The sequence below is a fragment of the Poecilia reticulata genome, chromosome 3 (genome assembly GCF_904066995.2).
Source record: "Poecilia reticulata chromosome 3, P_reticulata-male-v2, whole genome shotgun sequence".
Lineage (NCBI taxonomy): Eukaryota > Metazoa > Chordata > Actinopteri > Cyprinodontiformes > Poeciliidae > Poecilia > Poecilia reticulata.
The window spans coordinates 16,811,721-16,826,316 of record NC_088832.1 but is presented as its reverse complement, the minus strand read 5'-3'; the positions used below and the strand labels follow the sequence as shown (position 1 = coordinate 16,826,316).

The 14,596-nt window shown below is 38.3% G+C and overlaps 1 protein-coding gene and 1 long non-coding RNA gene across 3 annotated transcripts in view; one reads left to right on the top strand and one right to left on the bottom strand.

Moving 5' to 3' along the window:
• The window catches only part of dagla (diacylglycerol lipase, alpha), a 39,937-nt gene extending 29,526 nt beyond the window's left edge, over positions 1–10,411 (bottom strand). Inside the window, exon 1 of one of the 2 annotated variants that reach the window (XM_008405219.3) lies at positions 9,484–10,411. The gene's annotated coding sequence lies outside the window, so the exon portion shown is untranslated. The remainder of the gene's footprint in view (positions 1–9,483) is intronic. The other variant, XM_008405217.3, reaches the window with a different exon arrangement.
• A 200-nt stretch (positions 10,412–10,611) lies between these two features.
• On the top strand, positions 10,612–14,412 carry LOC103462431 (uncharacterized). Its single transcript, XR_533345.3, has 3 exons — positions 10,612–10,627; positions 11,386–11,502; positions 12,167–14,412. It is a non-coding gene; the product is annotated as an uncharacterized LOC103462431 (long non-coding RNA).
• Positions 14,413–14,596: the final 184 nt, after the last annotated feature.

The following is a 14,596-nucleotide window of genomic DNA, read 5'->3' as shown; positions in this document are numbered from 1 at the left end:
TTTAACATTGAGCTTTTACATGTCTTTCCCCCTCTGAAATTCACACACAGTTACACGGCGCCTTCAATTAATTATTTGTAGCTTGTTTTCTTCGCAGTCATACCCTGATTAGCATTACAGAGGCACGGTGTTCATAGTTCATTAAATAAACTTTGACCAGTGAAGTGGCCGTTGAGTCGAACAATCTCCTTGCAACTTAAAGATGGTAACTCAGCGCCAGAGTTAGATTAAAGTAGATTAGTCAGGAACTTTAAATCTCAGCAAGTTATTTAATTGTGTCTGGTCAGCGGTTGAAGAACGACAACTAAGACAGAAGAAGAGATAAGGGAAACTGCAAGCCTGAATTTGCTTTAAAAAGAAGTTTCTCTAACGCAACAATCCAAGTAAATACTGTTGAAATAACAATAAGACTATTTCAATTTTTGAATGTCAATGTATATTTTGTTTGCTTTATGGCCTAAACCCCATTGATACCAAAATGCATTATAATATATCTTGAGTGCAGACACAGAAAGAAGAACATGAAGAATCACCTGACAGCAACATTTGAAAGATTGTGATAATAAAATACATCGATTATTTCAAAAATAGCACCCAACACTGAATCTTTCTAAAGATGATACTGGTCAATAAAACTGAACTGAAAATGGCCAAACACACTTCCAAGTCTGGCTCCCGTTCTACTGAACATGACGTGCCCTCTTCTAAATGTGAAAGATAATACATTACAGCAGAGATCCTGTGCTCCTGTGCTCCTGTATGTACCCCCTGCACAAACAACTGAAGATTCGCTCCATGAGTCTCCTTGGTACTGTTCAGTGAAAATTAAAAACCAATTCATTATTGATGCAGTGGGAGTGGGGGAGAAGCTTCCCAATATTAATAATGAGTTGAAGTTTCACTTTGTATTAAGAACCTTCCTCCTCAAGCAGTGGATAAAGCCAGTGCTTATGCCTAAAGCACATCTTTCTGTCTGCATAAAAACCCAAATCTAAATGTCCAGAGCCTGACCCTCTATGGTAGCTCTACTTGGCAAGCAAACACTTCCATCCTAAACTGCTGCTCTCGACTCTGCTATGATATGCATTCGGCATGAGTCATCCAAACTAAAACTCCCATCCTGAGTGTCTCCATCTGCAACCAAATGACATATGTGATTTTGAAAAGGCTGGGATATATTGCTGCATGTGAGCAAATGTTTTGTGCCCCAAACACAGTGTGCTCCTGTGTGCCAGGCCGATCCCCACGTGACTACGTAACAATGAAGCAACAACAATGCCAGGGCTCCCAGTATTTCCCGATGGCTTTGTCCCTGATAGAGATAAACAACGACAAGGTATGCTGTGGCTTATCTAGACTGTTTGAAAGATGGTTGCATTTAAACATCAAGCCAAAAAAAATAAAAAATCTAATTTCTATTTAAACAACGTCTATGTACATCTCTCAGCTGCTTGTTGTAAACAGCAAACATGTATGTAGTTCCCATTGCTGCAAAGCATTGCATTGAGAACTCCCCTGCTCTCAGTGCTCAAATATCTACGCAAACACGGCCAAATAGAGCAATAAACCACAGTGCCGAGAGAGCCAATGACACTAGATCGGGATCTAAAACCAGAGGCCAACACTGGTTTCCATTCCTTGTTTTGTTCAAAGTAGGTTGATCTGGTATGACTAGCAGCTGGTGTTTTAGTTTCCCACTCCTCCATCTCACAGCGAGCCTGCTGCAGCAACAGCAGCATCAAGAACAAGCTGTGGCACACAGACTGCTGCTCGCAGCCTCATTATTTTTACCACACTCCCTACCTGCGTAACCTGCTCATCTATCACCTCAATATGCACGGCAAGTAAACACCCAAGCTGTCCATCAAGCATTTCCAAACACGCAGATCTTAGAAACTGGTTTTGAAAACAAACAAACAGCTGACAAATACAAATCCACTATCACAACAGAGACACACGAGTGTGTACTTTGAAGGATGTGGAAGATCAGATGAACAGAAGAGCTTTATAATATTCTAATCTCAAGACATATGCTTGTTGAATGAGAAGATTACGCTTGTTACCAAGTATTGGGCTCTAATTTCTCTAATAACATGAAAGTAACGCCTAATTATACATTTCTAAATGTGTGTACTTATGAATGTTTTTATGTACCTCTTAAAACTAAATATCATTAAAAAATTAAATGTGAGTAAATGCTGCAAAATGATAGTTCAATCACAGACATTTTGACATTTTAATGCCGTAAGAAATTGGGTCACCATGCGTCTTAAACCAATGTTAAGAGTCCAGTTAACAGTAAGAATGTGGTTCTGGAGTTTGTTTTAAACCGAGTTGCAGCTAAACAAAATGCATTGTCATTTCCTTTGGTTTTTGGTGGTGACTATCTTAAATCCACACATGTAAATTTGGTTGTAGCTGAGGGCTACTAACCCACTTCTAAATGAAAAAAGTACTTATAAGTGTCTATAACTAAAGTGTAAGTTCTGTAGTAGCTTTTGCAAAACTAAAAAAAAATAAACAATTTAAATTTACTTGTGAGCCCCTGGCAATGACCGCTTACGATGTCTACTGTTCGCAGTTCTGGTTTCAGGCATTGCTGAAGCATGATTTTGATCCATCTTCCACGTTCAAGTGGAAGTGGACCGTGTATGGTCATGACCATACACGGCTTCCCCACAGGTTGAGAACTTGCCTGCGCTGGTGGGTGTTGTGGATGCAATTTATGCATGTTCCTTTAATACCTCACAAACGGGCAACTCTTTCAAGTTGTTAAGTGACTGCCAAACAAGCAGAGATATAGAAACTCTTGAATACTTCCTGTTTTCTAATCTATTCAAACTTACATTTTGAAAACGGCTCAAAATTTGAGCTTTCTTCATAAGCCATTAAAAAGCTCATGTAGTATCTTACAATGTCTTGAAACAATCAAATAAATAAAGATCAACTGCATATTTTAATATAACCACAGAAGAGCTGATCACACTTTTCCTGGCTGATTCAGATTTCCAGTTTTCTTTTTACTCTGATCTGCCAATTTCTGCTTTTTAATTCTTGAGGGCTATAGCACAAACAGTTTTAAATCCAACAGAAAATAAAAGGATTACAAGATTATCCCAATTCATGCGCCAAAGCACATCCCAAAGGTTTTTTATTTATTTATTTATTTATTTTTTGTTATGTATTCCCATTGATGTGTCAGAGTAAATCATCAAGACTGATGAAAGCGGAAAACCAACTTCTGTGTTTTCAGCATCTAACCTAATGATCACCAGAGAAAATCACCCAATTCTGATCTCTGGTTGCTTGATGCATCTCAAAACACATTTTTATCAAGAGAAGTTGTTTCCCAGTATTGCAACCAGCCTATCTTATTGTTATAACAGAACGTTACGAGTCTAATTTCTGCTCGAGATGGTAAAGGCAGGCTGAAAATGGCCTGGCATGTTGTCGAGTGCTGGGCAGACAGGCCACTAAGAATCTCTGCAGAAAACATTGAAGTTATGTTGGTTTGGCATGTGTGTGCATAGAGCTGTCCCAAATCTCTACCTCCTCTGCTCGCTGCCATCCATCCATCTGCTCCAGTCTGTCTCTTTTGTGCCTGGGTCAGAGTTTCACACTGCTCAGATCAAGATTCTCTCTGGCATTTGTCACACTGTTCGCTCTTCTGTTGCTGCCGTCTCTAATTATCCCATCCCTCCCCATTGTGTCACACGAGAGCGGCTTTCTGTCCATCCTAAAGAATCTCACCCTCTCCTATCTACATCTCACCCTCTTTCTTTCGCATCTTCCTTCTTCCCATCCTCACGCTCGCTCCTACCCACACACTCATTCAGTATTCAATATTTTAGAGGACATTTATGAGCATGAAAGTGAGCATGTGCATCTGCACCATTTTTGGTGCAGAGGAAACCTACATTTCCCCCCCCTCTAGCCTTCCCCCGACCCCCTCCTCTTTCTTATCTAGCTAATCCAGATTCGGGTTTTGGTTGCGTGCTGCTCATCTTTTTTTAGCCTGAAAGCCATGTGCCACTCACTCCTACTCTCCCTCTGCCTCTTTCTCCATCTTTTTCTCCCACTACCACCCACTCAATCCCTTTCACCTCTTCCCACTCCATTTTCTCTTCCTTCAGTCGATGTGATAGTATGCGCAGCAGAGATTGCATGTGCATGCATAAATGTTGTGTTTGCGTATATTCGACTGTGCGTCAGGATGGTAACATATGTGGTCTGCCATCCTGTCTGTGCTACGCTGCCCACAAACATGCAGGGCTTTATTTGTGATTTTATCTGGTCAAATACCAAGAACAAAAAAATGCTGCTTCCCCCCCCTCCATGCAACACTTCACTGCAGCTACAGGTTTTCAGCAGAGTGTTGAATTTTTCATGTCTTATTGATATTTTTCAATGCAGGTGCTCACAGATTTCTGCAATTTACAGATTGTGATATATACACAGACAAGTTAAAGACACCAGTTTGGAAAAAAGTTATGTGTGCATCATCACTAAAAAGCAGTATGTAAACACTTGTTTGCAGTAGACATGAGTCGAGATGAAATTCTTACAGAATGACAACCTTGAGTAAAAATACAATGATTTTACAGTATCTGCCCAAAAACATCTACCAATCAAAACGTAATACGTTAATAATCTTATCCATAAAATATACCTGATATTTTATTTAAAAAATTTAAAAAAAAACACTAAATTTTGTAAAAATTTTTTGTTTTACCTTTTAGTTCTTTAAAGAGCAATATAAGTAAACTAACTGATATTGCTTTATCTTGTTAACTAATGGGTCTATCTGCTCTGGTTAGAGTCTGCATTCAGACCTGCCCATCACCACTCAAAGTGATGAGTGGCTTTCCTTTAGTTTCCACACCATGACTGTCCACATGGTTTGAGATGTGCTTTTGTCAAACAAATCTTTCTTAAATGTGGGATAATTTCAGTAAAGTGGGGGAGGTAAAGAGCTAGAATATCTTTAAAAATAAAAAAATTTAATAAAAACCCAGGTCACTCTCGCACTTTCTGTGGTATTTTAATAAAATCTGGCAATTTAAAGCCTAGGTGTGGAATGACAACATTGTATCATACTTGGAGCCAAAACTTTTTAAAACATTGGCATACCTTGACACTGACAATTACTGCAACTACTTTCCAGAGTCTCACCCACTCATCGTATTCAAAAGAAATACAAGTAAAAGAGTACAGAAATGCAAACTTATGGGATATAACAGATGATTTTTAACTAACGCAAATGTGTGCATTTTAATAGTGCTTGTAATTGCTTGTGAATATGCATCCCTTGTCTGAGATGCACAGTAATCACTGTTTTTGTTCCCTTACCTCTGTACCCTACCGCAGATTTTAAAATTTGGTTCATTTGGGTCATTATAGGGAAAGCATGAAATGCAGTTTGCAGTGTCTTTGAAAGGAGTACAGATTTTCATTAACATTTTAGGTCAAATTTTCCTAAAATTTGCATCCCTTGGTTAAAGCCATAGCTACATAGCTATAGCCATAGCCATAGCCAAGGATGCTACAAAGGGGTAAAAAAAAAAAGTTTTAAATTGCACAAAGATATTAATCAATAAGTTAATCCACAGATGTACTGAACCGAGTTGTCAATAATTAGAAAAATTATGGAAACACAATGACAAAAGCTGGTCAGGGAGACTGACAAGAAGCTGACAAAGCCATCAGTAAAGGGACTGCACAAATTTCCAACAAGTTCCGATTGGCTGGAAATGTGAAATGTTCTAAATATTAAACATTTTTGGCCCATGATCTTCAGGTGTCTACTGGAAAAATTAGGAGGGACAATTAGCATAAATCATCAAAAACAAATTCCTCTCAGGAAAAGAAAGAAGGGCCAAGTCAGAGTACAGACTTGGATTTGACAGAAACAGGCTTTTCTGCTGAGACTAATTAAAGAAAGTTGATGGTATTGTGCAAGATTAGTCGCATCTGCCCACTTGGAGAAATTCTATTCAAGATCAATGACATCACATGATTGCCGATAGCATTTCTTTCCCCCAAAACATTTTGGCAGAGTGTGAATAACGCCATCTGTTTCTCTCATTTAGTAGAGCAAACTGAGGATTCATTTCATTAGTAAATGATAAAGTCGAGTTAGCCTATGCAGTACTCAATCCCTGAGCCGTATAGAAACTACTTCAACTCTCATGAACAACATGGTATGTTTATATTCCAGCAACAAAAATTATTAAAAACACAAATTTCCTATTGGAATCAATGTTCAATATCGCTTTTATATTCAATGTTTAAAACCATTCCAATATCGTATACATGGGCTAAGATATTCCCCATCAAAGCCATGTGAGGTAAGAAAGGACAAAAATGCAAAAACCTTCCAAGAAAACCTAAAAAACAATAGTGATGACCGAAGGGAAAAACTATTAATTCTTGTATTTTAGTTTATAACTCAACAGAAATTTCAAATGACTTCTGTTTAAAGAACTGACTGCAGCCTGGTGAGTTACAGCTCAACTAATCAGTTGTCATGCAATGATAATATATTTAGTTGCATTACACCTGTGCTTACTGACCTACTTGTTGATCTAAAAAATTATTAATCTCTGATCTACGGATGAAACACGACTTCACACACTCAACTATACACCTGCTTGGAGTTAAGGGGGCTCCCGAGAAGGACGAGCCATGATTTCTTTGCATTTGTTTAGGCAGCAAACACTGAAAAAGAACCACTTGAACGGCTGATCTACTGCCTGCTACCTCGTCTTCAGAGCAGGATCAGTCTTTAATTAGCTGAGAAGACAAAAACCCGAGCTTGGTCCTGTTAAATCAGATTAATTTAATGAGCAGTGGCAGGTTGTCAGGGCTTTCAAGGTATTCAGAGAAAGAGCCCCAAGTATACACAGAAATTAAGTAATATTTGATGTAACAATTTTTGACGTAATTTAAAATAGCGAATGACTTTCTTATATAACATAACTTTGTGAAGTGACCGACCTATGTTTCCTTCTGTGTAAATACCACCAGGATCACATCAAATAACAGTGATTCTGATTAAACAATAGTTTTTTTAATAGTCATCCAATTATATTAACAGTGAACCAGATTTTGTCGTTTAATAACCCAAAAACTGAAAATAATTTGAATCGTTACTTTTACATTTAAAAGTATGCAAATATTGCATACTTTTGGAGTTAAGTAACCTTTTTACTGTAGCTAAGTGGATTTTTAAAGTGCTTGTTTGAGGCTCTGATTATATACAGTGAAAGGCATATAGCCCAAAACATGATTTTATTGTTTTGACTTTTATAATAATTGCAAGGAATTCTACAAAATGTTGTCATCAACCATAATGATCAGTCGCTGTTTTGTTTACTGATTGAAGACATTCTAGCTGAGCTAGAAATGTTTTTTTTTCTTTGTTTTTTTTTGCCTGATTTATTGCTGGCACTATAGTGGAGGAATCCAATCGAATCCAATTCATTGTCAGTTAAAATAGAATACAATACAATTCAGTAGAATAGAAACAGCTTTTATTGTTCCGCAAAGAGGACATTCAGGTTCTACTTGATTTTAAACTTTTCCCTTTTCAAGAAAGTGATGTCATTAAAAAAAATGTGTTAAAATACGCTGCATTAATCCTGATTCATAAGCCATTTTCAGGTTTGTAACTGTAAATGATGAACCTGGCTAATAATCTCAGTTTGGCTCCAAACATTCTGCTGCTGGGAGTAGAAAGTGTGGTCCAAGAGGGCTATAAGGAATGAGAAAATCTTTGAGATTAAGTCTTTTAACTACAGCTGTGTAAAACAGAAAATCTAAATTATAATGACTATAACTTTTGAGAATACATCATAGACAGATTTTTTTTCAGATCCATCCTCAAATTATTTTGGGGTTTGTTGTTGTTTTCTGTTTGTGCTCCGGTGACTTTACTACAGAAGTGCAGCCTGTTTTAGTGAACCTGGTTGTTCCCATTTTCTCCCCATACACAAACACTTGCACAACATTCGTATTGACTGCAGATAACTGGTATATTTAGGTAAAATGTCTGTTAAGGTCCATTGTGTTGCCAGTGAACTGGATGAGCGGTTGTGCGCTGAACTTATCCCACATCCACCAACGTGTGTTGAACTTAATTTAGGAAGATTGCTTTAGTTTGAGCTTATAAAGTCATCAGTTTCAACTGTGACCTGCCTGCCTCACTGGTGGTATTGGTGAGGCAGCAGCGTTCCTCAGGAATCACGCCATTTGGATGGAGATTGCTTAACTGTGAAAGCCACGGTTCGTCACTTTTAATGAGCCACTAGTGAGAAGTGGGAGCTGGTTTGCAGCACAAGAGGAAGTGGCATCTGAAATACCCCCTTGTCAGAAACTGACAAAGCAAGAACGTATGCCTTCTTCCCTTACACTGATACAATATAAATTGTGCGCTGTATGTATTCAGTCCTATATCACTGCATGCTTCCACAACCAAAAATACAGTATAACATAAGCTCTCTGTGTAAAGCAACTATCAATTTTAACATACCAGTGAATTTAACTAGTAGATTTGATAAAGAGAGTTAACCGGGTTAATTTTGAGGTCTGACCTGCTAATTACAGGTTTTTTTTATTCTAAGAACTAACATTTCAAAGCTATTGGCTACGGGTTTTATTGTGGGACGTAGTAATTTGATTTCAAGAGAAAAAACAAAAAATAATTTACAAGATTTTTTTCATTTATACATCAAAGTAAATGACCCTCATATCTTGTTTTTATGAAACTCAAAGTGTATGTTCTGTCATTTTTGTAATCTGAAGAAAAGGGGGGGTGGGGGGGGAGGATTTACAATTTTATAAAATGAAACCTCCCAATCATCAAAGGGAACTGATCCAAGGAAAATAAGCTGATTGATTGGTACATCTCTAAAATCAATTGATCTACAATCATCTATGCTCCAACACTGCATGAGAGACATACATGAACAACCTGTCAGGGAAATGACCACACATTCTCTACACAAGTTGCAAAAAGATGGGATCTTTACAGATCCAGATTGGAATAGCATCACTTGCTTGACCAGTTTTGAACAAACTTTAAGCTAGGCTAAAGTTTTGCTGTAAATAAGCGGGTGGGGGGTGCAGTCTGCTGATGTTTCAGTATCTTTTACAACTTAAACAATTAAAGAATGCGCTTTAAGTTAAGGTTGACTGCAGCTCTGGGGTGCAGCAGCATTTTTATGTGTAAATCCAACAAGTCGATCTTTGTGAATCAGTGTCCATTGTAGTCTATTCAGCAGGGCATGGAGAAGAGCACAGAAATCTGTTTCAACCAGCCATGAAACTCGGTTTGAAAGCTGGGTCACACTACTTGCTGTGCTGCCTTGCGTGTGTGTGTGTGTGTGTGTGTGTGCGCGTGTGTGTGTGTGTGTGCGTGTGTGTGCACATAGCTAGAGGCAGCGCAACAATGCTCAGTATCGTCATCGTGTTACTGCCGCTCACCTGTGTTTTGACGATGCCTAGCCGAGACCCACTGCATCGGTTCCGCTCTCTTTCCCATATCCTTCCGACAGTCCTGCTCGTTCGCACACCGGATCACCGGTCAGGCAGGGTGAATTTTGAAATGTCTCACCGTTTGATATAAAATAACCATGCAGACGTCATTGCAACCACCGACACATGAATGGACCCCCACAACACATCAAAGCCCCGGAGCCTCCTCGGTTATCTACCGGGTGCCAGGTAGACCCGACACATACCATCCAGCAGCCAAATTAATTACACAACCGTGTCGAAGGCGTTCGGAACTGACAGCTCGGTCCTCCGCCTGATTTGCAACACGTCTTCGGCTGCGGCTCTTCACGGAGCAGCGTGGATCATTTTCCATTCCCTTTCGTCAGCGCTCGGCATGATGATTCCTGCTTGATGGAAGATACAAAATCCCTTGCGTTTTTTCACGACCGGGACGAGCTCTTCTCCGGGGCTTTTGTGGTGTAGTTTAGTGGCTTGAGTGTGCCATCAGCCGGACAACTCCCGAATCCTGTCACGGACTAAAACGGAGGCAGCCTTATTCCGACAATCAAGCCCATCCCCTGAGATATTCCCCAACGAAATATACGTACTAACTTGCTATTCCCCGTCTGCGGAGAGCTGCGTAAACGCCGTGAATGGCTAGTTTACGTTTAGCTTTATGAACCGTTCACTGTGGACAGTTTGGGAATCTTGCGGAGAAATGGCGACACCAGTGGTTTGTGGATACCAGGGAGCGGTAACTGGTTCAAATAGAGTAGTGTGTGTTGAGGGATTGCCGCTCCCCTCTGTGATGTCATCCAGAAAACCCTATGGAAGATCCGACAACATGTGTTGGTTTTCTGTTCTTTTGTCAGAAGGCAAGCTGTCTTTCCTGAAGGATATGATTAAAAATATGACAGTAAATTGCTTTAAAAAAAAAAAAAAAAAGAAGGACAAAAAGACATCCTTCTGGAACAAAACCGTCCTTTTAAAGTTCTGCGCATGCCCATGACCTATAGCGGTGTTTTTTCAGCGTTTGTCGTTTCCACAGTGACGACATAGCGATGCAGGAAGGATACCAACTGATGTGAAAATCAATTTACAGAACTGATTTTTGTTTTTACGTAAAATCAAGGTAAAAAACGTTTTTACGTAAAAAATAACGTAAAAGCGTTAACGTTAAGAAACAAAGACATGTGAAATCATGGAATATACTTTGTGTTTGGGAATTAGGCTACAGTACATTACCAAAGATTAAAGTAAACATTTCGTTGGTGCTGATTCACAGCGAGCCCGATGTGCTCCATCTAGAGACTGTCACATCTGACAAGTCAGGACAACAGATTTTAACAATATACCCACCAAAGTGTGTGATTAGAAAATAATATAGAATAGAAGGATTCTTTGTATCACAGAGGGAAGATAGCAGCAACTTCAAAGGCAACAACACACATATTCAACTGAGTTATTACATTCATAAAAGAAGAAAGCAGAAATGTGATGGGATTTTTTTCAGCATCACTTACCTATTCTTTTATTCCAACACTGTCTCTGTCTGTCTGTCTGCCTTCCTATCTATCTATCTATCTATCTATCTATCTATCTATCTATCTATCTATCTATCTATCTATCTATCTATCTATCTATCTATCTATCTATCTATCTATCTATCTATCTATCTATCATACCCTGCAGATTCTTGTTTTAATTTTTCATATGTGAAATGTGCATAATATGTGAGATCCACATTATTTCATGGTAGAAATAATACTCATTGCCATAAAGTTTTTTGAAAAATGAACCATGTCAGTCCCTCTCCCCTGTTTTGAGCAACCAGATGGTACATCCCAGTCTATCCAGCTCTCCTCCCATTGCCCTCCCTCTTGCTTTCAGTGTCCTCCATCTCTCTGGTGTCGCTCATTTTCCCATGTTAAGGACATCTTAACTTCCAGAGCTCTGCCTCTTCATCCATCCATTTATTGTTATAATCTCAACCTAACTGTTTGAAAGGTAAGCACATCCATTTTCCTCTTGGACCGTATCACAGCAGTATTCAGGAACCTTTTTTTTTTTGTTAGGATGCTTCTAGCCTGCATTTTGTGAAATTCAAACTGTTGTGATGCAATCTCTCTCGACCTGATTTATTTCTCTCCATTTTCACTGATTTGCTTTTCATTCATTTCTCCCTCCATCGGTGGATGCTCTCCTCCATCTTGGTATCCATTTATAGCACATATGACTCATTAGGTTTTACAGTCAGACCGAGGGCAAGGCAGTGAAATATATTAAATACTTTTCATCTTGCTCATGTCAGGGTCAACAGAACAAGGATTCATTTAGATGTACATCTCTTAGCACTGTCACTCCTGCCTTCATTACTAAATTACAAGAATTCACCAAAGAAATCTTAACACATGAAGCAGCTCTGAATGCGATCACCGTTTTAGAGGGTGGTTATGTTACAGCAGCTGTGGCCAATATAAACATTTTCATGTTGCTATGGGCATTGAAGCAGTCCCATCAATGCCATTTTTCCCAAGGTCACATTCCAGGCTCACACATGGCTATCAGGGCCTCATACATATTTCATTCTAACCACTCGCAACAGAGCACATGGCATTATGACGGGGGCTAATTGGAAAGGATAATCTGTCTGTTTGCTGTTTTTCGCCAGTGAAGCAGCTCAAAGCTGACCTTGTAAAGACTCTTACTGACCAGACCACACCACACCTGTGTCCCTGAATCCATGGAAGCCAAAGCCAAGGCAGGGGCTCCAGCACCCAAGGCAGCATCCAAAGCGGACAAGAAGGAGCCAGCAGCACCACGCAAGGCTGATCATGCCCCTGCAGCCCCTGAGCCCGAGAATCCCTGCTTCTCCTCTGTTCAAGATGGAGCAGCAGAAGCTGAGTCAGCAGCGGGTGACAAGGCCTCTGGTACAGACTCTGTGGAACATCTCAAGCCTTTTCTTATTGGCGGTGCCATTATCGCCGCAGGAGCCATTTTGCTGGGAGTTCTGCTGCTGGCAAGAAGAAATTAAAACCAAATTAAGATAAGAATATTGTTGACTGGTTCACAGACTTTTCTGGTTTGATGAGCGATGGGGAGACACAGCAATCTGTGTGTATTTTCTTATTTTATCTTTGTCTTATTTAGGGGTTGTTTTTTTTTGGCCTGCTTTCATGTGTAGTGCATCAGCCTATGTAACGTTTGATAAAGGCTTTATATGGAGCATAACTATACTTATTATATGCATGAAGTTGCTACAATACTGCATATAAAATGTAATTAGAACATTTTTTAAAAAGAAAAAAAAAACTACACTGCATTACATAGCCGCCAGAACTCTTTAAATGTGGTATAATTTAATACTTTTTCCAGTTTGTATAAATATTGATAGCTTTTCGATATTTATGCATTCTTGCAGTTTATTTTACTTAAAAGTCATGGGAAAAAAATCATTTTCTCTATCAATAATCTCCCTGGACTGTCTGAGTTCTATGATTTCAAAGTAAATGAGTTGGTGAAAGGAGAATGTTCTGAAAGTTTTGGCCAAAAAAACTAAATACAAGGTAGATAGTGAATCGTAAAGATTGAGATTAATTTGAGTCTGTGAAAGTCTGCTCTAGTGAAAGTTTACCTTTGATGTGATCATGTGGGCTTGGAAACAGAAGCTGACAGTATAGATTTTGATCAGTTTTGGGCTGGAAACAAGCAAATTGCATTTAATATGTAAAGAATGTGCCAACAGAGGTAAAAACAATTTCATGTTGAGGTAAAGACATTAGTTGTTTAGTTGTTTTTTTTACCCAGAATTTGGTTGATTCTCTGTTGTTACAGATGCCTTTCCTGGGCTGAGATGTCTTCACTAAGTTCAGCAAAAATACAGTCTGTGTTAATGTACAGAGATCTAAAATCACTTCACTTTTTTTTTTTTTTTTACAATCAGAAAATACAATCATGACATGGGTAATGATAAAGACTGCAAAGGACTGAAAATGGAATCAAATATTTTTTTGGGGTGTAGAATAAAGAAGATATTTTTTTTCCTGTCAAATAATATCACAAACTTATAATCTTTCACATATTTCCAAGCAAAAACATTTTTGATATTTGAATTCGTTTACATCTAACATTTGACACTGTATATGTCCGTTACGTTAGACTGAATGACTGCTATCAAAACATCAGTTGTTTATGTCCTTCCTCTGCTCATCTTGTGTTGTTGAACGCATAAACCATATAGGAAACATAAAAGCATCTTACATTTACATGAGCATAAAAGTTACATGTATGTTTGCTCTCGTAATTCATTCACAGGGAGAGAAAAAACACACTGTTGTTGCTGCACAAATTAATCTGTACAGCTGTTCACAGTAATTTCTGCTTGCACTGCATAACTCAAGACTGACTATAAAGTAGAAAGATACTTCTCACACACATACACACACTGGTGGTCTTTAATTTAAATAAATTAAACACAGTTTAGAAAAAAAGTTATTCATAAACATTCACAACTTCCCTATTATGATAAAAAAAATAGTATGCCAGTACAAAAATGTCACCTTACATTGTACTATACAGTGTATTTAAAAAAAAAAGTAGTAGAAGAAGAAAATTCCTATTTTCATAATTTCAAAAGCGTATAAATGCAATAATTCAAGTAGGAGTCCTCATTTAGCATATGTGCTGTAGCAGATTAAAATACATAGATAATGTAATAATGTATGGTGTTACTGATGGCTATGATAGTGATGATATTTATCATGGTGACTGTAATGATGATACTGATGGATATGATATATATATTTTTATATACTTTAACATAACTTCCTTATGCACCCTCCCCTCTGCTCTCAACCATTTAATTGTAAAGAAAATAATTTGAAAATCTACATTATTAAAGACGGTGAACCAGGCAAAGTGATTACTTTTGTTCTTTTTTTTCCTTATGCTTTGTCAGCTGTGTTAAGGCCTTCTTCGTGTCAACATTATGCCCTACAGCAAATCCAAGGACGGCAAAAATTCTCTAATCAGGAATGAATGAAAAAAGAATGAAAACTATTTTTGGGCTAAACATGTGTGACTATCTTAAAATGCATGACAA